The 24542-nt window shown below is 36.7% G+C and overlaps 2 long non-coding RNA genes across 2 annotated transcripts; both read left to right on the forward strand.

Annotated features, from left to right (window-relative positions):
• Positions 1-6061: 6061 nt before the first annotated feature.
• LOC146785684 (uncharacterized) lies at positions 6062-15303 on the forward strand. The gene is made up of 19 exons (XR_014970713.1): positions 6062-6187; positions 6576-6697; positions 7086-7204; positions 7596-7714; positions 8104-8228; positions 8617-8735; positions 9125-9248; positions 9638-9760; positions 10149-10266; positions 10655-10772; positions 11161-11282; positions 11671-11789; positions 12179-12302; positions 12691-12812; positions 13201-13319; positions 13711-13829; positions 14219-14343; positions 14732-14850; positions 15240-15303. It is a non-coding gene; the product is annotated as an uncharacterized LOC146785684 (long non-coding RNA).
• A 2482-nt stretch (positions 15304-17785) lies between these two features.
• Positions 17786-23451, forward strand: LOC146785685 (uncharacterized). Its single transcript, XR_014970714.1, has 12 exons — positions 17786-17904; positions 18293-18414; positions 18803-18921; positions 19313-19431; positions 19821-19945; positions 20334-20452; positions 20842-20965; positions 21355-21477; positions 21866-21983; positions 22372-22489; positions 22878-22999; positions 23388-23451. It is a non-coding gene; the product is annotated as an uncharacterized LOC146785685 (long non-coding RNA).
• The last annotated feature ends 1091 nt before the right edge of the window (positions 23452-24542 follow it).

The following is a 24542-nucleotide window of genomic DNA, read 5'->3' on the forward strand; positions in this document are numbered from 1 at the left end:
CTCTGAATTGCCGAGACTGAAGAACAAAAAAGGAAGTCTTACGGCATACGCCATCATTTTACCAATATGCAAGGCAAGTAAAACTCACAATAATTCCTTTATGCATTAAAAAGACGCTCACAGCATCAGCATGTCCTCACTACCTTATAGTGGGAGACTGTGCCTGAACATAATTTCTGTCAAGATGAGAGTAATATGGATCACATTGTGTTGGTCATGATAGTTCATAAAAGCCTGGCTGCCTCCAACGCTACTAAAGCCTGCTTTATATCCTGGAACTAGCAATGTTGCAGAGAAGTATGTGAGGTTAAAAACTAAAATTGAGATTTGATTTTCTAATGAGCTGTTGATTTTCACAATAAAAGACTCCATAGTATTGATCTGTTTACCCTTTCTAAAAATCAAGATTTTTTTTGTATTGCTTATAGAAAATGTGCTGACAGTGGACTTTTCCATCTACAGATTATACTGAATGACCAGAGGTGGCAGTGTTTCACAACCGAGTTTCTCTGAATTGCCGAGACTGAAGAACAAAAAAAAAAAAGGAAGTCTTCCGGCATACGCCATCATTTTACCAATATACAAGGCAAGTTTAACTCACAATAATTCCTTTATGCATTAAAAAGACGCTCACAGCATCAGCATGTCCTCACTACCTTATAGTGGGAGACTGTGCCTGAACATAATTTCTGTCAAGATGAGAGTAATATGGATCACATTGTGTTGGTCATGATAGTTCATAAAAGCCTGGCTGCCTCCATCGCTACTAAACCCTGCTTTATATCCTGGAACTAGCAATGTTGCAGAGAAGTATGTGAGGTTAAAAACTAAAATTGAGATTTGATTTTCTAATGAGCTTTTGATTTTCACAATAAAAGACTCCATAGTATTGATCTGTTTACCCTTTCTAAAAATCAAGATTTTTTTGTATTGCTTATAGAAAATGTGCTAACAGTGGACTTTTCCATCTACAGATTATACTGAATGACCAGAGGTGGCAGTGTTTCACAACCGAGTTTCTCTGAATTGCAGAGACTGAAGAACAAAAAAGGAAGTCTTCCGGCATACGCCATCATTTTACCAATATGCAAGGCAAGTAAAACTCACAATAATTCCTTTATGCATTAAAAAGACGCTCACAGCATCAGCATGTCCTCACTACCTTATAGTGGGAGACTGTGCCTGAACATAATTTCTGTCAAGATGAGAGTAATATGGATCACATTGTGTTGGTCATGATAGTTCATAAAAGCCTGGCTGCCTCCAACGCTACTAAAGCCTGCTTTATATCCTGGAACTAGCAATGTTGCAGAGAAGTATGTGAGGTTAAAAACTAAAATTGAGATTTGATTTTCTAATGAGCTGTTGATTTTCACAATAAAAGACTCCATAGTATTGATCTGTTTACGCTTTCTAAAAATCAAGATTTTTTTTGTATTGCTTATAGAAAATGTGCTAACAGTGGACTTTTCCATCTACAGATTATACTGAATGACCAGAGGTGGCAGTGTTTCACAACTGAGTTTCTCTGAATTGCCGAGACTGAAGAACAAAAAAAAAAGGAAGTCTTCCGGCATACGCCATCATTTTACCAATATACAAGGCAAGTTTAACTCACAATAATTCCTTTATGCATTAAAAAGACGCTCACAGCATCAGCATGTTCTCACTACCTTATAGTGGAAGACTGTGCCTGAACATAATTTCTGTCAAGATGAGAGTAATATGGATCACATTGTGTTGGTCATGATAGTTCATAAAAGCCTGGCTGCCTCCATCGCTACTAAACCCTGCTTTATATCCTGGAACTAGCAATGTTGCAGAGAAGTATGTGAGGTTAAAAACTAAAATTGAGATTTGATTTTCTAATGAGCTTTTGATTTTCACAATAAAAGACTCCATAGTATTGATCTGTTTACCCTTTCTAAAAATCAAGATTTTTTTGTATTGCTTATAGAAAATGTGCTAACAGTGGACTTTTCCATCTACAGATTATACTGAATGACCAGAGGTGGCAGTGTTTCACAACCTAGTTTCTCTGAATTGCCCAGACTGAAGAAAAAAAAAAGGAAGTCTTCCGGCATACGGGATCATTTTACCAATTTATAAGGCAAGTAAAACTCACAATAATTCCTTTATGCATTAAAAAGACGCTCACAGCATCAGCATGTCCTCACTACCTTACAGTGGGAGACTGTGCCTGAACATAATTTCTATCAAGATGAAAGTAATATGGATCACATTGTGTTGGTCATGATAGTTCATAAAAGCCTGGCTGCCTCCAACGCTACTAAAGCCTGCTTTATATCCTGGAGCTAGCAATGTTGCAGAGAAGTATGTGAGGTTTAAAACTAAAATTGAGATTTGATTTTCTAAGGAGCTGTTGATTTTCACAATAAAAGACTCCATAGTATTGATCTGTTTACGCTTTCTAAAAATCAGGATTTTTTTTTTGTATTGCTTATAGAAAATGTGCTAACAGTGGACTTTTCCATCTACAGATTATACTGAATGACCAGAGGTGGCAGTGTTTCACAACCGAGTTTCTCTGAATTGCCGAGACTGAAGAAAAAAAAAAGGACGTCTTCCGGCATACGGGATCATTTTACCAATTTATAAGGCAAGTAAAACTCACAATAATTCCTTTATGCATTAAAAAGACGCTCACAGCATCAGCATGTCCACACTACCTTATAGTGGGAGACTGTGCCTGAACATAATTTCTGTCAAGATGAGAGTAATATGGATCACATTGTGTTGGTCATGATAGTTCATAAAAGCCTGGCTGCCTCCAACGCTACTAAACCCTGCTTTATATCCTGGAACTAGCAATGTTGCAGAGAAGTATGTGAGGTTAAAAACTAAAATTGAGATTTGATTTTCTAATGAGCTTTTGATTTTCACAATAAAAGACTCCATAGTATTGATCTGTTTACCCTTTCTAAAAATCAAGATTTTTTTGTATTGCTTATAGAAAATGTGCTAACAGTGGACTTTTCCATCTACAGATTATACTGAATGACCAGAGGTGGCAGTGTTTCACAACCTAGTTTCTCTGAATTACCGAGACTGAAGAAAAAAAAAAGGAAGTCTTCCGGCATACGGGATCATTTTACCAATTTATAAGGCAAGTAAAACTCACAATAATTCCTTTATGCATTAAAAAGACGCTCACAGCATCAGCATGTCCTCACTACCTTACAGTGGGAGACTGTGCCTGAACATAATTTCTATCAAGATGAAAGTAATATGGATCACATTGTGTTGGTCATGATAGTTCATAAAAGCCTGGCTGCCTCCAACGCTACTAAAGCCTGCTTTATATCCTGGAGATAGCAATGTTGCAGAGAAGTATGTGAGGTTTAAAACTAAAATTGAGATTTGATTTTCTAATGAGCTGTTGATTTTCACAATAAAAGACTCCATAGTATTGATCTGTTTACGCTTTCTAAAAATCAAGATTTTTTTTGTATTGCTTATAGAAAATGTGCTAACAGTGGACTTTTCCATCTACAGATTATACTGAATGACCAGAGGTGGCAGTGTTTCACAACCGAGTTTCTCTGAATTGCCGAGACTGAAGAACAAAAAAAAAAAAGGAAGTCTTCCGGCATACGCCATCATTTTACCAATATACAAGGCAAGTTTAACTCACAATAATTCCTTTATGCATTAAAAAGACGCTCACAGCATCAGCATGTCCTCACTACCTTATAGTGGGAGACTGTGCCTGAACATAATTTCTGTCAAGATGAGAGTAATATGGATCACATTGTGTTGGTCATGATAGTTCATAAAAGCCTGGCTGCCTCCATCGCTACTAAACCCTGCTTTATATCCTGGAACTAGCAATGTTGCAGAGAAGTATGTGAGGTTAAAAACTAAAATTGAGATTTGATTTTCTAATGAGCTTTTGATTTTCACAATAAAAGACTCCATAGTATTGATCTGTTTACCCTTTCTAAAAATCAAGATTTTTTTGTATTGCTTATAGAAAATGTGCTAACAGTGGACTTTTCCATCTACAGATTATACTGAATGACCAGAGGTGGCAGTGTTTCACAACTGAGCTTCTCTGAATTGCCGAGACTGAAGAACAAAAAAAAAAGGAAGTCTTCCGGCATACGCCATCATTTTACCAATATACAAGGCAAGTTTAACTCACAATAATTCCTTTATGCATTAAAAAGACGCTCACAGCATCAGCATGTTCTCACTACATTATAGTGGGAGACTGTGCCTGAACATAATTTCTGTCAAGATGAGAGTAATATGGATCACATTGTGTTGGTCATGATAGTTCATAAAAGCCTGGCTGCCTCCATCGCTACTAAACCCTGCTTTATATCCTGGAACTAGCAATGTTGCAGAGAAGTATGTGAGGTTAAAAACTAAAATTGAGATTTGATTTTCTAATGAGCTTTTGATTTTCACAATAAAAGACTCCATAGTATTGATCTGTTTACCCTTTCTAAAAATCAAGATTTTTTTGTATTGCTTATAGAAAATGTGCTAACAGTGGACTTTTCCATCTACAGATTATACTGAATGACCAGAGGTGGCAGTGTTTCACAACCTAGTTTCTCTGAATTGCCGAGACTGAAGAAAAAAAAAAGGAAGTCTTCCGGCATACGGGATCATTTTACCAATTTATAAGGCAAGTAAAACTCACAATAATTCCTTTATGCATTAAAAAGACGCTCACAGCATCAGCATGTCCTCACTACCTTACAGTGGGAGACTGTGCCTGAACATAATTTCTATCAAGATGAAAGTAATATGGATCACATTGTGTTGGTCATGATAGTTCATAAAAGCCTGGCTGCCTCCAACGCTACTAAAGCCTGCTTTATATCCTGGAGCTAGCAATGTTGCAGAGAAGTATGTGAGGTTTAAAACTAAAATTGAGATTTGATTTTCTAATGAGCTGTTGATTTTCACAATAAAAGACTCCATAGTATTGATCTGTTTACGCTTTCTAAAAATCAGGATTTTTTTTTTGTATTGCTTATAGAAAATGTGCTAACAGTGGACTTTTCCATCTACAGATTATACTGAATGACCAGAGGTGGCAGTGTTTCACAACCGAGTTTCTCTGAATTGCCGAGACTGAAGAAAAAAAAAAGGACGTCTTCCGGCATACGGGATCATTTTACCAATTTATAAGGCAAGTAAAACTCACAATAATTCCTTTATGCATTAAAAAGACGCTCACAGCATCAGCATGTCCACACTACCTTATAGTGGGAGACTGTGCCTGAACATAATTTCTGTCAAGATGAGAGTAATATGGATCACATTGTGTTGGTCATGATAGTTCATAAAAGCCTGGCTGCCTCCAACGCTACTAAACCCTGCTTTATATCCTGGAACTAGCAATGTTGCAGAGAAGTATGTGAGGTTAAAAACTAAAATTGAGATTTGATTTTCTAATGAGCTTTTGATTTTCACAATAAAAGACTCCATAGTATTGATCTGTTTACCCTTTCTAAAAATCAAGATTTTTTTGTATTGCTTATAGAAAATGTGCTAACAGTGGACTTTTCCATCTACAGATTATACTGAATGACCAGAGGTGGCAGTGTTTCACAACCTAGTTTCTCTGAATTACCGAGACTGAAGAAAAAAAAAAGGAAGTCTTCCGGCATACGGGATCATTTTACCAATTTATAAGGCAAGTAAAACTCACAATAATTCCTTTATGCATTAAAAAGACGCTCACAGCATCAGCATGTCCTCACTACCTTACAGTGGGAGACTGTGCCTGAACATAATTTCTATCAAGATGAAAGTAATATGGATCACATTGTGTTGGTCATGATAGTTCATAAAAGCCTGGCTGCCTCCAACGCTACTAAAGCCTGCTTTATATCCTGGAGATAGCAATGTTGCAGAGAAGTATGTGAGGTTTAAAACTAAAATTGAGATTTGATTTTCTAATGAGCTGTTGATTTTCACAATAAAAGACTCCATAGTATTGATCTGTTTACGCTTTCTAAAAATCAAGATTTTTTTTGTATTGCTTATAGAAAATGTGCTAACAGTGGACTTTTCCATCTACAGATTATACTGAATGACCAGAGGTGGCAGTGTTTCACAACCGAGTTTCTCTGAATTGCCGAGACTGAAGAACAAAAAAAAAAAAGGAAGTCTTCCGGCATACGCCATCATTTTACCAATATACAAGGCAAGTTTAACTCACAATAATTCCTTTATGCATTAAAAAGACGCTCACAGCATCAGCATGTCCTCACTACCTTATAGTGGGAGACTGTGCCTGAACATAATTTCTGTCAAGATGAGAGTAATATGGATCACATTGTGTTGGTCATGATAGTTCATAAAAGCCTGGCTGCCTCCATCGCTACTAAACCCTGCTTTATATCCTGGAACTAGCAATGTTGCAGAGAAGTATGTGAGGTTAAAAACTAAAATTGAGATTTGATTTTCTAATGAGCTTTTGATTTTCACAATAAAAGACTCCATAGTATTGATCTGTTTACCCTTTCTAAAAATCAAGATTTTTTTGTATTGCTTATAGAAAATGTGCTAACAGTGGACTTTTCCATCTACAGATTATACTGAATGACCAGAGGTGGCAGTGTTTCACAACTGAGCTTCTCTGAATTGCCGAGACTGAAGAACAAAAAAAAAAGGAAGTCTTCCGGCATACGCCATCATTTTACCAATATACAAGGCAAGTTTAACTCACAATAATTCCTTTATGCATTAAAAAGACGCTCACAGCATCAGCATGTTCTCACTACATTATAGTGGGAGACTGTGCCTGAACATAATTTCTGTCAAGATGAGAGTAATATGGATCACATTGTGTTGGTCATGATAGTTCATAAAAGCCTGGCTGCCTCCATCGCTACTAAACCCTGCTTTATATCCTGGAACTAGCAATGTTGCAGAGAAGTATGTGAGGTTAAAAACTAAAATTGAGATTTGATTTTCTAATGAGCTTTTGATTTTCACAATAAAAGACTCCATAGTATTGATCTGTTTACCCTTTCTAAAAATCAAGATTTTTTTGTATTGCTTATAGAAAATGTGCTAACAGTGGACTTTTCCATCTACAGATTATACTGAATGACCAGAGGTGGCAGTGTTTCACAACCTAGTTTCTCTGAATTGCCGAGACTGAAGAAAAAAAAAAGGAAGTCTTCCGGCATACGGGATCATTTTACCAATTTATAAGGCAAGTAAAACTCACAATAATTCCTTTATGCATTAAAAAGACGCTCACAGCATCAGCATGTCCTCACTACCTTACAGTGGGAGACTGTGCCTGAACATAATTTCTATCAAGATGAAAGTAATATGGATCACATTGTGTTGGTCATGATAGTTCATAAAAGCCTGGCTGCCTCCAACGCTACTAAAGCCTGCTTTATATCCTGGAGCTAGCAATGTTGCAGAGAAGTATGTGAGGTTTAAAACTAAAATTGAGATTTGATTTTCTAATGAGCTGTTGATTTTCACAATAAAAGACTCCATAGTATTGATCTGTTTACGCTTTCTAAAAATCAGGATTTTTTTTTTGTATTGCTTATAGAAAATGTGCTAACAGTGGACTTTTCCATCTACAGATTATACTGAATGACCAGAGGTGGCAGTGTTTCACAACCGAGTTTCTCTGAATTGCCGAGACTGAAGAAAAAAAAAAGGACGTCTTCCGGCATACGGGATCATTTTACCAATTTATAAGGCAAGTAAAACTCACAATAATTCCTTTATGCATTAAAAAGACGCTCACAGCATCAGCATGTCCACACTACCTTATAGTGGGAGACTGTGCCTGAACATAATTTCTGTCAAGATGAGAGTAATATGGATCACATTGTGTTGGTCATGATAGTTCATAAAAGCCTGGCTGCCTCCAACGCTACTAAACCCTGCTTTATATCCTGGAACTAGCAATGTTGCAGAGAAGTATGTGAGGTTAAAAACTAAAATTGAGATTTGATTTTCTAATGAGCTTTTGATTTTCACAATAAAAGACTCCATAGTATTGATCTGTTTACCCTTTCTAAAAATCAAGATTTTTTTTGTATTGCTTATAGAAAATGTGCTAACAGTGGACTTTTCCATCTACAGATTATACTGAATGACCAGAGGTGGCAGTGTTTCACAACCGAGTTTCTCTGAATTGCCGAGACTGAAGAACAAAAAAAAAAAAAGGAAGTCTTCCGGCATACGGCATCATTTTACCAATATACAAGGCAAGTTTAACTCACAATAATTCCTTTATGCATTAAAAAGACGCTCACAGCATCAGCATGTTCTCACTACCTTATAGTGGGAGACTGTGCCTGAACATAATTTCTGTCAAGATGAGAGTAATATGGATCACATTGTGTTGGTCATGATAGTTCATAAAAGCCTGGCTGCCTCCAACGCTACTAAACCCTGCTTTATATCCTGGAACTAGCAATGTTGCAGAGAAGTATGTGAGGTTAAAAACTAAAATTGAGATTTGATTTTCTAATGAGCTTTTGATTTTCACAATAAAAGACTCCATAGTATTGATCTGTTTACCCTTTCTAAAAATCAAGATTTTTTTGTATTGCTTATAGAAAATGTGCTAACAGTGGACTTTTCCATCTACAGATTATACTGAATGACCAGAGGTGGCAGTGTTTCACAACCTAGTTTCTCTGAATTGCCGAGACTGAAGAAAAAAAAAAGGAAGTCTTCCGGCATACGGGATCATTTTACCAATTTATAAGGCAAGTAAAACTCACAATAATTCCTTTATGCATTAAAAAGACGCTCACAGCATCAGCATGTCCTCACTACCTTACAGTGGGAGACTGTGCCTGAACATAATTTCTATCAAGATGAAAGTAATATGGATCACATTGTGTTGGTCATGATAGTTCATAAAAGCCTGGCTGCCTCCAACGCTACTAAAGCCTGCTTTATATCCTGGAGCTAGCAATGTTGCAGAGAAGTATGTGAGGTTAAAAACTAAAATTGAGATTTGATTTTCTAATGAGCTGTTGATTTTCACAATAAAAGACTCCATAGTATTGATCTGTTTACGCTTTCTAAAAATCAAGATTTTTTTTGTATTGCTTATAGAAAATGTGCTAACAGTGGACTTTTCCGTCTACAGATTATACTGAATGACCAGAGGTGGCAGTGTTTCACAACCAAGTTTCTCTGAATTGCCGAGACTGAAGAACAAAAAAAAAAAAGGAAGTCTTCCGGCATACGGCATCATTTTACCAATATGCAAGGCAAGTAAAACTCACAATAATTCCTTTATGCATTAAAAAGACGCTCACAGCATCAGCATGTCCTCACTACCTTATAGTGGGAGACTGTGCCTGAACATAATTTCTGTCAAGATGAGAGTAATATGGATCACATTGTGTTGGTCATGATAGTTCATAAAAATCTGGCTGCCTCCAACGCTACTAAAGCCTGCTTTATATCCTGGAACTAGCAATGTTGCAGAGAAGTATGTGAGGTTAAAAACTAAAATTGAGATTTGATTTTCTAATGAGCTGTTGATTTTCACAATAAAAGACTCCATAGTATTGATCTGTTTACGCTTTCTAAAAATCAAGATTTTTTTTGTATTGCTTATAGAAAATGTGCTAACAGTGGACTTTTCCATCTGCAGATTATACTGAATGACCAGAGGTGGCAGTGTTTCACAACCGAGTTTCTCTGAATTGCCGAGACTGAAGAACAAAAAAAAAAAGGAAGTCTTCCGGCATACGGCATCATTTTGCCAATATGCAAGGCAAGTTTAACTCACAATAATTCCTTTATGCATTAAAAAGACGCTCACAGCATCAGCATGTCCTCACTACCTTATAGTGGGAGACTGTGCCTGAACATAATTTCTGTCAAGATGAGAGTAATATGGATCACATTGTGTTGGTCATGATAGTTCATAAAAGCCTGGCTGCCTCCAACGCTACTAAAGCCTGCTTTATATCCTGGAACTAGCAATGTTGCAGAGAAGTATGTGAGGTTAAAAACTAAAGTTGAGATTTGATTTTCTAATGAGCTTTTGATTTTCACAATAAAAGACTCCATAGTATTGATCTGTTTACCCTTTCTAAAAATCAAGATTTTTTTGTATTGCTTATAGAAAATGTGCTAACAGTGGACTTTTCCATCTACAGATTATACTGAATGACCAGAGGTGGCAGTGTTTCACAACCTAGTTTCTCTGAATTGCCGAGACTGAAGAACAAAAAAGGAAGTCTTCCGGCATACGCCATCATTTTACCAATATGCAAGGCAAGTAAAACTCACAATAATTCCTTTATGCATTAAAAAGACGCTCACAGCATCAGCATGTCCTCACTACCTTATTGTGGGAGACTGTGCCTGAACATAATTTCTGTCAAGATGAGAGTAATATGGATCACATTGTGTTGGTCATGATAGTTCATAAAAGCCTGGCTGCCTCCAACGCTACTAAAGCCTGCTTTATATCCTGGAACTAGCAATGTTGCAGAGAAGTATGTGAGGTTAAAAACTAAAATTGAGATTTGATTTTCTAATGAGCTGTTGATTTTCACAATAAAAGACTCCATAGTATTGATCTGTTTACCCTTTCTAAAAATCAAGATTTTTTTGTATTGCTTATAGAAAATGTGCTAACAGTGGACTTTCCCATCTACAGATTATACTGAATGACCAGAGGTGGCAGTGTTTCACAACCGAGTTTCTCTGAATTGCCGAGACTGAAGAACAAAAAAGGAAGTCTTCCGGCATACGCCATCATTTTACCAATATGCAAGGCAAGTAAAACTCACAATAATTCCTTTATGCATTAAAAAGACGCTCACAGCATCAGCATGTCCTCACTACCTTATAGTGGGAGACTGTGCCTGAACATAATTTCTGTCAAGATGAGAGTAATATGGATCACATTGTGTTGGTCATGATAGTTCATAAAAGCCTGGCTGCCTCCAACGCTACTAAAGCCTGCTTTATATCCTGGAACTAGCAATGTTGCAGAGAAGTATGTGAGGTTAAAAACTAAAATTGAGATTTGATTTTCTAATGAGCTGTTGATTTTCACAATAAAAGACTCCATAGTATTGATCTGTTTACCCTTTCTAAAAATCAAGATTTTTTTGTATTGCTTATAGAAAATGTGCTAACAGTGGACTTTTCCATCTACAGATTATACTGAATGACCAGAGGTGGCAGTGTTTCACAACCGAGTTTCTCTGAATTGCCGAGACTGAAGAACAAAAAAAAAAGGAAGTCTTCCGGCATACGCCATCATTTTACCAATATACAAGGCAAGTTTAACTCACAATAATTCCTTTATGCATTAAAAAGACGCTCACAGCATCAGCATGTCCTCACTACCTTATAGTGGGAGACTGTGCCTGAACATAATTTCTGTCAAGATGAAAGTAATATGGATCACATTGTGTTGGTCATGATAGTTCATAAAAGCCTGGCTGCCTCCAACGCTACTAAAGCCTGCTTTATATCCTGGAGCTAGCAATGTTGCAGAGAAGTATGTGAGGTTTAAAACTAAAATTGACATTTGATTTTCTAATGAGCTGTTGATTTTCACAATAAAAGACTCCATAGTATTGATCTGTTTACCCTTTCTAAAAATCAAGATTTTTTTGTATTGCTTATAGAAAATGTGCTAACAGTGGACTTTTCCATCTACAGATTATACTGAATGACCAGAGGTGGCAGTGTTTCACAACCTAGTTTCTCTGAATTACCGAGACTGAAGAAAAAAAAAAGGAAGTCTTCCGGCATACGGGATCATTTTACCAATTTATAAGGCAAGTAAAACTCACAATAATTCCTTTATGCATTAAAAAGACGCTCACAGCATCAGCATGTCCTCACTACCTTACAGTGGGAGACTGTGCCTGAACATAATTTCTATCAAGATGAAAGTAATATGGATCACATTGTGTTGGTCATGATAGTTCATAAAAGCCTGGCTGCCTCCAACGCTACTAAAGCCTGCTTTATATCCTGGAGATAGCAATGTTGCAGAGAAGTATGTGAGGTTTAAAACTAAAATTGAGATTTGATTTTCTAATGAGCTGTTGATTTTCACAATAAAAGACTCCATAGTATTGATCTGTTTACGCTTTCTAAAAATCAAGATTTTTTTTGTATTGCTTATAGAAAATGTGCTAACAGTGGACTTTTCCATCTACAGATTATACTGAATGACCAGAGGTGGCAGTGTTTCACAACCGAGTTTCTCTGAATTGCCGAGACTGAAGAACAAAAAAAAAAAAGGAAGTCTTCCGGCATACGCCATCATTTTACCAATATACAAGGCAAGTTTAACTCACAATAATTCCTTTATGCATTAAAAAGACGCTCACAGCATCAGCATGTCCTCACTACCTTATAGTGGGAGACTGTGCCTGAACATAATTTCTGTCAAGATGAGAGTAATATGGATCACATTGTGTTGGTCATGATAGTTCATAAAAGCCTGGCTGCCTCCATCGCTACTAAACCCTGCTTTATATCCTGGAACTAGCAATGTTGCAGAGAAGTATGTGAGGTTAAAAACTAAAATTGAGATTTGATTTTCTAATGAGCTTTTGATTTTCACAATAAAAGACTCCATAGTATTGATCTGTTTACCCTTTCTAAAAATCAAGATTTTTTTGTATTGCTTATAGAAAATGTGCTAACAGTGGACTTTTCCATCTACAGATTATACTGAATGACCAGAGGTGGCAGTGTTTCACAACTGAGCTTCTCTGAATTGCCGAGACTGAAGAACAAAAAAAAAAGGAAGTCTTCCGGCATACGCCATCATTTTACCAATATACAAGGCAAGTTTAACTCACAATAATTCCTTTATGCATTAAAAAGACGCTCACAGCATCAGCATGTTCTCACTACATTATAGTGGGAGACTGTGCCTGAACATAATTTCTGTCAAGATGAGAGTAATATGGATCACATTGTGTTGGTCATGATAGTTCATAAAAGCCTGGCTGCCTCCATCGCTACTAAACCCTGCTTTATATCCTGGAACTAGCAATGTTGCAGAGAAGTATGTGAGGTTAAAAACTAAAATTGAGATTTGATTTTCTAATGAGCTTTTGATTTTCACAATAAAAGACTCCATAGTATTGATCTGTTTACCCTTTCTAAAAATCAAGATTTTTTTGTATTGCTTATAGAAAATGTGCTAACAGTGGACTTTTCCATCTACAGATTATACTGAATGACCAGAGGTGGCAGTGTTTCACAACCTAGTTTCTCTGAATTGCCGAGACTGAAGAAAAAAAAAAGGAAGTCTTCCGGCATACGGGATCATTTTACCAATTTATAAGGCAAGTAAAACTCACAATAATTCCTTTATGCATTAAAAAGACGCTCACAGCATCAGCATGTCCTCACTACCTTACAGTGGGAGACTGTGCCTGAACATAATTTCTATCAAGATGAAAGTAATATGGATCACATTGTGTTGGTCATGATAGTTCATAAAAGCCTGGCTGCCTCCAACGCTACTAAAGCCTGCTTTATATCCTGGAGCTAGCAATGTTGCAGAGAAGTATGTGAGGTTTAAAACTAAAATTGAGATTTGATTTTCTAATGAGCTGTTGATTTTCACAATAAAAGACTCCATAGTATTGATCTGTTTACGCTTTCTAAAAATCAGGATTTTTTTTTTGTATTGCTTATAGAAAATGTGCTAACAGTGGACTTTTCCATCTACAGATTATACTGAATGACCAGAGGTGGCAGTGTTTCACAACCGAGTTTCTCTGAATTGCCGAGACTGAAGAAAAAAAAAAGGACGTCTTCCGGCATACGGGATCATTTTACCAATTTATAAGGCAAGTAAAACTCACAATAATTCCTTTATGCATTAAAAAGACGCTCACAGCATCAGCATGTCCACACTACCTTATAGTGGGAGACTGTGCCTGAACATAATTTCTGTCAAGATGAGAGTAATATGGATCACATTGTGTTGGTCATGATAGTTCATAAAAGCCTGGCTGCCTCCAACGCTACTAAACCCTGCTTTATATCCTGGAACTAGCAATGTTGCAGAGAAGTATGTGAGGTTAAAAACTAAAATTGAGATTTGATTTTCTAATGAGCTTTTGATTTTCACAATAAAAGACTCCATAGTATTGATCTGTTTACCCTTTCTAAAAATCAAGATTTTTTTTGTATTGCTTATAGAAAATGTGCTAACAGTGGACTTTTCCATCTACAGATTATACTGAATGACCAGAGGTGGCAGTGTTTCACAACCGAGTTTCTCTGAATTGCCGAGACTGAAGAACAAAAAAAAAAAAAGGAAGTCTTCCGGCATACGGCATCATTTTACCAATATACAAGGCAAGTTTAACTCACAATAATTCCTTTATGCATTAAAAAGACGCTCACAGCATCAGCATGTTCTCACTACCTTATAGTGGGAGACTGTGCCTGAACATAATTTCTGTCAAGATGAGAGTAATATGGATCACATTGTGTTGGTCATGATAGTTCATAAAAGCCTGGCTGCCTCCAACGCTACTAAACCCTGCTTTATATCCTGGAACTAGCAATGTTGCAGAGAAGTATGTGAGGTTAAAAACTAAAATTGAGATTTGATTTTCTAATGAGCTTTTGATTTTCACAATAAAAGACTCCATAGTATTGATCTGTTTACCCTTTCTAAAAATCAAGATTTTTTTGTATTGCTTATAGAAAATGTGCTAACAGTGGACTTTTCCATCTACAGATTATACTGAATGACCAGAGGTGGCAGTGTTTCACAACCTAGTTTCTCTGAATTGCCGAGACTGAAGAAAAAAAAAAGGAAGTCTTCCGGCATACGGGATCATTTTACCAATTTATAAGGCAAGTAAAACTCACAATAATTCCTTTATGCATTAAAAAGACGCTCACAGCATCAGCATGTCCTCACTACCTTACAGTGGGAGACTGTGCCTGAACATAATTTCTATCAAGATGAAAGTAATATGGATCACATTGTGTTGGTCATGATAGTTCATAAAAGCCTGGCTGCCTCCAACGCTACTAAAGCCTGCTTTATATCCTGGAGCTAGCAATGTTGCAGAGAAGTATGTGAGGTTAAAAACTAAAATTGAGATTTGATTTTCTAATGAGCTGTTGATTTTCACAATAAAAGACTCCATAGTATTGATCTGTTTACGCTTTCTAAAAATCAAGATTTTTTTTGTATTGCTTATAGAAAATGTGCTAACAGTGGACTTTTCCGTCTACAGATTATACTGAATGACCAGAGGTGGCAGTGTTTCACAACCAAGTTTCTCTGAATTGCCGAGACTGAAGAACAAAAAAAAAAAAGGAAGTCTTCCGGCATACGCCATCATTTTACCAATATGCAAGGCAAGTAAAACTCACAATAATTCCTTTATGCATTAAAAAGACGCTCACAGCATCAGCATGTCCTCACTACCTTATAGTGGGAGACTGTGCCTGAACATAATTTCTGTCAAGATGAGAGTAATATGGATCACATTGTGTTGGTCATGATAGTTCATAAAAATCTGGCTGCCTCCAACGCTACTAAAGCCTGCTTTATATCCTGGAACTAGCAATGTTGCAGAGAAGTATGTGAGGTTAAAAACTAAAATTGAGATTTGATTTTCTAATGAGCTGTTGATTTTCACAATAAAAGACTCCATAGTATTGATCTGTTTACGCTTTCTAAAAATCAAGATTTTTTTTGTATTGCTTATAGAAAATGTGCTAACAGTGGACTTTTCCATCTGCAGATTATACTGAATGACCAGAGGTGGCAGTGTTTCACAACCGAGTTTCTCTGAATTGCCGAGACTGAAGAACAAAAAAAAAAAGGAAGTCTTCCGGCATACGGCATCATTTTGCCAATATGCAAGGCAAGTTTAACTCACAATAATTCCTTTATGCATTAAAAAGACGCTCACAGCATCAGCATGTCCTCACTACCTTATAGTGGGAGACTGTGCCTGAACATAATTTCTGTCAAGATGAGAGTAATATGGATCACATTGTGTTGGTCATGATAGTTCATAAAAGCCTGGCTGCCTCCAACGCTACTAAAGCCTGCTTTATATCCTGGAACTAGCAATGTTGCAGAGAAGTATGTGAGGTTAAAAACTAAAGTTGAGATTTGATTTTCTAATGAGCTTTTGATTTTCACAATAAAAGACTCCATAGTATTGATCTGTTTACCCTTTCTAAAAATCAAGATTTTTTTGTATTGCTTATAGAAAATGTGCTAACAGTGGACTTTTCCATCTACAGATTATACTGAATGACCAGAGGTGGCAGTGTTTCACAACCTAGTTTCTCTGAATTGCCGAGACTGAAGAACAAAAAAGGAAGTCTTCCGGCATACGCCATCATTTTACCAATATGCAAGGCAAGTAAAACTCACAATAATTCCTTTATGCATTAAAAAGACGCTCACAGCATCAGCATGTCCTCACTACCTTATTGTGGGAGACTGTGCCTGAACATAATTTCTGTCAAGATGAGAGTAATATGGATCACATTGTGTTGGTCATGATAGTTCATAAAAGCCTGGCTGCCTCCAACGCTACTAAAGCCTGCTTTATATCCTGGAACTAGCAATGTTGCAGAGAAGTATGTGAGGTTAAAAACTAAAATTGAGATTTGATTTTCTAATGAGCTGTTGATTTTCACAATAAAAGACTCCATAGTATTGATCTGTTTACCCTTTCTAAAAATCAAGATTTTTTTGTATTGCTTATAGAAAATGTGCTAACAGTGGACTTTCCCATCTACAGATTATACTGAATGACCAGAGGTGGCAGTGTTTCACAACCGAGTTTCTCTGAATTGCCGAGACTGAAGAACAAAAAAGGAAGTCTTCCGGCATACGCCATCATTTTACCAATATGCAAGGCAAGTAAAACTCACAATAATTCCTTTATGCATTAAAAAGACGCTCACAGCATCAGCATGTCCTCACTACCTTATAGTGGGAGACTGTGCCTGAACATAATTTCTGTCAAGATGAGAGTAATATGGATCACATTGTGTTGGTCATGATAGTTCATAAAAGCCTGGCTGCCTCCAACGCTACTAAAGCCTGCTTTATATCCTGGAACTAGCAATGTTGCAGAGAAGTATGTGAGGTTAAAAACTAAAATTGAGATTTGATTTTCTAATGAGCTGTTGATTTTCACAATAAAAGACTCCATAGTATTGATCTGTTTACCCTTTCTAAAAATCAAGATTTTTTTGTATTGCTTATAGAAAATGTGCTAACAGTGGACTTTTCCATCTACAGATTATACTGAATGACCAGAGGTGGCAGTGTTTCACAACCGAGTTTCTCTGAATTGCCGAGACTGAAGAACAAAAAAAAAAGGAAGTCTTCCGGCATACGCCATCATTTTACCAATATACAAGGCAAGTTTAACTCACAATAATTCCTTTATGCATTAAAAAGACGCTCACAGCATCAGCATGTCCTCACTACCTTATAGTGGGAGACTGTGCCTGAACATAATTTCTGTCAAGATGAGAGTAATATGGATCACATTGTGTTGGTCATGATAGTTCATAAAAGCCTGGCTGCCTCCATCGCTACTAAACCCTGCTTTATATCCTGGAACTAGCAATGTTGCAGAGAAGTATGTGAGGTTAAAAACTAAAATTGAGATTTGATTTTCTAATGAGCTTTTGATTTTCACAATAAAAGACTCCATAGTATTGATCTGTTTACCCTTTCTAAAAATCAAGATTTTTTTGTATTGCTTATAGAAAATGTGCTAACAGTGGACTTTTCCATCTACAGATTATACTGAATGACCAGAGGTGGCAGTGTTTCACAACCGAGTTTCTCTGAATTGCCGAGACTGAAGAAAAAAAAAAGGAAGTCTTCCGGCATACGGGATCATTTTACCAATTTATAAGGCAAGTAAAACTCACAATAATTCCTTTATGCATTAAAAAGACGCTCACAGCATCAGCATGTCCTCACTACCTTACAGTGGGAGACTGTGCCTGAACATAATTTCTATCAAGATGAAAGTAATATGGATCACATTGTGTTGGTCATGATAGTTCATAAAAGCCTGGCTGCCTCCAACGCTACTAAAGCCTGCTTTATATCCTGGAGATAGCAATGTTGCAGAGAAGTATGTGAGGTTTAAAACTAAAATTGAGATTTGATTTTCTAATGAGCTGTTGATTTTCACAATAAAAGACTCCATAGTATTGATCTGTTTACCCTTTCTAAAAATCAAGATTTTTTTGTATTGCTTATAGAAAATGTGCTAACAGTGGACTTTTCCATCTACAGATTATACTGAATGACCAGAGGTGGCAGTGTTTCACAACTGAGCTTCTCTGAATTGCCGAGACTGAAGAACAAAAAAAAAAGGAAGTCTTCCGGCATACGCCATCATTTTACCAATATACAAGGCAAGTTTAACTCACAATAATTCCTTTATGCATTAAAAAGACGCTCACAGCATCAGCATGTTCTCACTACATTATAGTGGGAGACTGTGCCTGAACATAATTTCTGTCAAGATGAGAGTAATATGGATCACATTGTGTTGGTCATGATAGTTCATAAAAGCCTGGCTGCCTCCATCGCTACTAAACCCTGCTTTATATCCTGGAACTAGCAATGTTGCAGAGAAGTATGTGAGGTTAAAAACTAAAATTGAGATTTGATTTTCTAATGAGCTTTTGATTTTCACAATAAAAGACTCCATAGTATTGATCTGTTTACCCTTTCTAAAAATCAAGATTTTTTTGTATTGCTTATAGAAAATGTGCTAACAGTGGACTTTTCCATCTACAGATTATACTGAATGACCAGAGGTGGCAGTGTTTCACAACCTAGTTTCTCTGAATTGCCGAGACTGAAGAAAAAAAAAAGGAAGTCTTCCGGCATACGGGATCATTTTACCAATTTATAAGGCAAGTAAAACTCACAATAATTCCTTTATGCATTAAAAAGACGCTCACAGCATCAGCATGTCCTCACTACCTTACAGTGGGAGACTGTGCCTGAACATAATTTCTATCAAGATGAAAGTAATATGGATCACATTGTGTTGGTCATGATAGTTCATAAAAGCCTGGCTGCCTCCAACGCTACTAAAGCCTGCTTTATATCCTGGAGCTAGCAATGTTGCAGAGAAGTATGTGAGGTTTAAAACTAAAATTGAGATTTGATTTTCTAATGAGCTGTTGATTTTCACAATAAAAGACTCCATAGTATTGATCTGTTTACGCTTTCTAAAAATCAGGATTTTTTTTTTGTATTGCTTATAGAAAATGTGCTAACAGTGGACTTTTCCATCTACAGATTATACTGAATGACCAGAGGTGGCAGTGTTTCACAACCGAGTTTCTCTGAATTGCCGAGACTGAAGAAAAAAAAAAGGACGTCTTCCGGCATACGGGATCATTTTACCAATTTATAAGGCAAGTAAAACTCACAATAATTCCTTTATGCATTAAAAAGACGCTCACAGCATCAGCATGTCCACACTACCTTATAGTGGGAGACTGTGCCTGAACATAATTTCTGTCAAGATGAGAGTAATATGGATCACATTGTGTTGGTCATGATAGTTCATAAAAGCCTGGCTGCCTCCAACGCTACTAAACCCTGCTTTATATCCTGGAACTAGCAATGTTGCAGAGAAGTATGTGAGGTTAAAAACTAAAATTGAGATTTGATTTTCTAATGAGCTTTTGATTTTCACAATAAAAGACTCCATAGTATTGATCTGTTTACCCTTTCTAAAAATCAAGATTTTTTTTGTATTGCTTATAGAAAATGTGCTAACAGTGGACTTTTCCATCTACAGATTATACTGAATGACCAGAGGTGGCAGTGTTTCACAACCGAGTTTCTCTGAATTGCCGAGACTGAAGAACAAAAAAAAAAAAAGGAAGTCTTCCGGCATACGGCATCATTTTACCAATATACAAGGCAAGTTTAACTCACAATAATTCCTTTATGCATTAAAAAGACGCTCACAGCATCAGCATGTTCTCACTACCTTATAGTGGGAGACTGTGCCTGAACATAATTTCTGTCAAGATGAGAGTAATATGGATCACATTGTGTTGGTCATGATAGTTCATAAAAGCCTGGCTGCCTCCAACGCTACTAAACCCTGCTTTATATCCTGGAACTAGCAATGTTGCAGAGAAGTATGTGAGGTTAAAAACTAAAATTGAGATTTGATTTTCTAATGAGCTTTTGATTTTCACAATAAAAGACTCCATAGTATTGATCTGTTTACCCTTTCTAAAAATCAAGATTTTTTTGTATTGCTTATAGAAAATGTGCTAACAGTGGACTTTTCCATCTACAGATTATACTGAATGACCAGAGGTGGCAGTGTTTCACAACCTAGTTTCTCTGAATTGCCGAGACTGAAGAAAAAAAAAAGGAAGTCTTCCGGCATACGGGATCATTTTACCAATTTATAAGGCAAGTAAAACTCACAATAATTCCTTTATGCATTAAAAAGACGCTCACAGCATCAGCATGTCCTCACTACCTTACAGTGGGAGACTGTGCCTGAACATAATTTCTATCAAGATGAAAGTAATATGGATCACATTGTGTTGGTCATGATAGTTCATAAAAGCCTGGCTGCCTCCAACGCTACTAAAGCCTGCTTTATATCCTGGAGCTAGCAATGTTGCAGAGAAGTATGTGAGGTTAAAAACTAAAATTGAGATTTGATTTTCTAATGAGCTGTTGATTTTCACAATAAAAGACTCCATAGTATTGATCTGTTTACGCTTTCTAAAAATCAAGATTTTTTTTGTATTGCTTATAGAAAATGTGCTAACAGTGGACTTTTCCGTCTACAGATTATACTGAATGACCAGAGGTGGCAGTGTTTCACAACCAAGTTTCTCTGAATTGCCGAGACTGAAGAACAAAAAAAAAAAAGGAAGTCTTCCGGCATACGGCATCATTTTACCAATATGCAAGGCAAGTAAAACTCACAATAATTCCTTTATGCATTAAAAAGACGCTCACAGCATCAGCATGTCCTCACTACCTTATAGTGGGAGACTGTGCCTGAACATAATTTCTGTCAAGATGAGAGTAATATGGATCACATTGTGTTGGTCATGATAGTTCATAAAAATCTGGCTGCCTCCAACGCTACTAAAGCCTGCTTTATATCCTGGAACTAGCAATGTTGCAGAGAAGTATGTGAGGTTAAAAACTAAAATTGAGATTTGATTTTCTAATGAGCTGTTGATTTTCACAATAAAAGACTCCATAGTATTGATCTGTTTACGCTTTCTAAAAATCAAGATTTTTTTTGTATTGCTTATAGAAAATGTGCTAACAGTGGACTTTTCCATCTGCAGATTATACTGAATGACCAGAGGTGGCAGTGTTTCACAACCGAGTTTCTCTGAATTGCCGAGACTGAAGAACAAAAAAAAAAAGGAAGTCTTCCGGCATACGGCATCATTTTGCCAATATGCAAGGCAAGTTTAACTCACAATAATTCCTTTATGCATTAAAAAGACGCTCACAGCATCAGCATGTCCTCACTACCTTATAGTGGGAGACTGTGCCTGAACATAATTTCTGTCAAGATGAGAGTAATATGGATCACATTGTGTTGGTCATGATAGTTCATAAAAGCCTGGCTGCCTCCAACGCTACTAAAGCCTGCTTTATATCCTGGAACTAGCAATGTTGCAGAGAAGTATGTGAGGTTAAAAACTAAAGTTGAGATTTGATTTTCTAATGAGCTTTTGATTTTCACAATAAAAGACTCCATAGTATTGATCTGTTTACCCTTTCTAAAAATCAAGATTTTTTTGTATTGCTTATAGAAAATGTGCTAACAGTGGACTTTTCCATCTACAGATTATACTGAATGACCAGAGGTGGCAGTGTTTCACAACCTAGTTTCTCTGAATTGCCGAGACTGAAGAACAAAAAAGGAAGTCTTCCGGCATACGCCATCATTTTACCAATATGCAAGGCAAGTAAAACTCACAATAATTCCTTTATGCATTAAAAAGACGCTCACAGCATCAGCATGTCCTCACTACCTTATTGTGGGAGACTGTGCCTGAACATAATTTCTGTCAAGATGAGAGTAATATGGATCACATTGTGTTGGTCATGATAGTTCATAAAAGCCTGGCTGCCTCCAACGCTACTAAAGCCTGCTTTATATCCTGGAACTAGCAATGTTGCAGAGAAGTATGTGAGGTTAAAAACTAAAATTGAGATTTGATTTTCTAATGAGCTGTTGATTTTCACAATAAAAGACTCCATAGTATTGATCTGTTTACCCTTTCTAAAAATCAAGATTTTTTTGTATTGCTTATAGAAAATGTGCTAACAGTGGACTTTCCCATCTACAGATTATACTGAATGACCAGAGGTGGCAGTGTTTCACAACCGAGTTTCTCTGAATTGCCGAGACTGAAGAACAAAAAAGGAAGTCTTCCGGCATACGCCATCATTTTACCAATATGCAAGGCAAGTAAAACTCACAATAATTCCTTTATGCATTAAAAAGACGCTCACAGCATCAGCATGTCCTCACTACCTTATAGTGGGAGACTGTGCCTGAACATAATTTCTGTCAAGATGAGAGTAATATGGATCACATTGTGTTGGTCATGATAGTTCATAAAAGCCTGGCTGCCTCCAACGCTACTAAAGCCTGCTTTATATCCTGGAACTAGCAATGTTGCAGAGAAGTATGTGAGGTTAAAAACTAAAATTGAGATTTGATTTTCTAATGAGCTGTTGATTTTCACAATAAAAGACTCCATAGTATTGATCTGTTTACCCTTTCTAAAAATCAAGATTTTTTTGTATTGCTTATAGAAAATGTGCTAACAGTGGACTTTTCCATCTACAGATTATACTGAATGACCAGAGGTGGCAGTGTTTCACAACCGAGTTTCTCTGAATTGCCGAGACTGAAGAACAAAAAAAAAAGGAAGTCTTCCGGCATACGCCATCATTTTACCAATATACAAGGCAAGTTTAACTCACAATAATTCCTTTATGCATTAAAAAGACGCTCACAGCATCAGCATGTCCTCACTACCTTATAGTGGGAGACTGTGCCTGAACATAATTTCTGTCAAGATGAGAGTAATATGGATCACATTGTGTTGGTCATGATAGTTCATAAAAGCCTGGCTGCCTCCATCGCTACTAAACCCTGCTTTATATCCTGGAACTAGCAATGTTGCAGAGAAGTATGTGAGGTTAAAAACTAAAATTGAGATTTGATTTTCTAATGAGCTTTTGATTTTCACAATAAAAGACTCCATAGTATTGATCTGTTTACCCTTTCTAAAAATCAAGATTTTTTTGTATTGCTTATAGAAAATGTGCTAACAGTGGACTTTTCCATCTACAGATTATACTGAATGACCAGAGGTGGCAGTGTTTCACAACCGAGTTTCTCTGAATTGCCGAGACTGAAGAACAAAAAAAAAAAGGAAGTCTTCCGGCATACGCCATCATTTTACCAATATACAAGGCAAGTTTAACTCACAATAATTCCTTTATGCATTAAAAAGACGCTCACAGCATCAGCATGTCCTCACTACCTAATAGTGGGAGACTGTGCCTGAACATAATTTCTGTCAAGATGAAAGTAATATGGATCACATTGTGTTGGTCATGATAGTTCATAAAAGCCTGGCTGCCTCCAACGCTACTAAAGCCTGCTTTATATCCTGGAACTAGCAATGTTGCAGAGAAGTATGTGAGGTTAAAAACTAAAATTGAGATTTGATTTTCTAATTAGCTGTTGATTTTCACAATAAAAGGCTCCATAGTATTGATCTGTTTACGCTTTCTAAAAATCAAGATTTTTTTTGTATTGCTTATAGAAAATGTGCTAACAGTGGACTTTTCCATCTACAGATTATACTGAATGACCAGAGGTGGCAGTGTTTCACAACCTAGTTTCTCTGAATTGCCGAGACTGAAGAACAAAAAAAAAAAGGAAGTCTTCCGGCATACGGCATCATTTTACCAATATGCAAGGCAAGTTTAACTCACAATAATTCCTTTATGCATTAAAAAGACGCTCACAGCATCAGCATGTCCTCACTACCTTATAGTGGGAGACTGTGCCTGAACATAATTTCTGTCAAGATGAGAGTAATATGGATCACATTGTGTTGGTCATGATAGTTCATAAAAGCCTGGCTGCCTCCAACGCTACTAAAGCCTGCTTTATATCCTGGAACTAGCAATGTTGCAGAGAAGTATGTGAGGTTAAAAACTAAAATTGAGATTTGATTTTCTAATGAGCTTTTGATTTTCACAATAAAAGACTCCATAGTATTGATCTGTTTACCCTTTCTAAAAATCAAGATTTTTTTGTATTGCTTATAGAAAATGTGCTAACAGTGGACTTTTCCATCTACAGATTATACTGAATGACCAGAGGTGGCAGTGTTTCACAACCGAGTTTCTCTGAATTGCCGAGACTGAAGAACAAAAAAGGAAGTCTTCCGGCATACGCCATCATTTTACCAATATGCAAGGCAAGTAAAACTCA

The sequence above is a fragment of the Triturus cristatus genome, chromosome 11 (assembly GCF_964204655.1).
Source record: "Triturus cristatus chromosome 11, aTriCri1.1, whole genome shotgun sequence".
Classification (NCBI taxonomy): domain Eukaryota; kingdom Metazoa; phylum Chordata; class Amphibia; order Caudata; family Salamandridae; genus Triturus; species Triturus cristatus.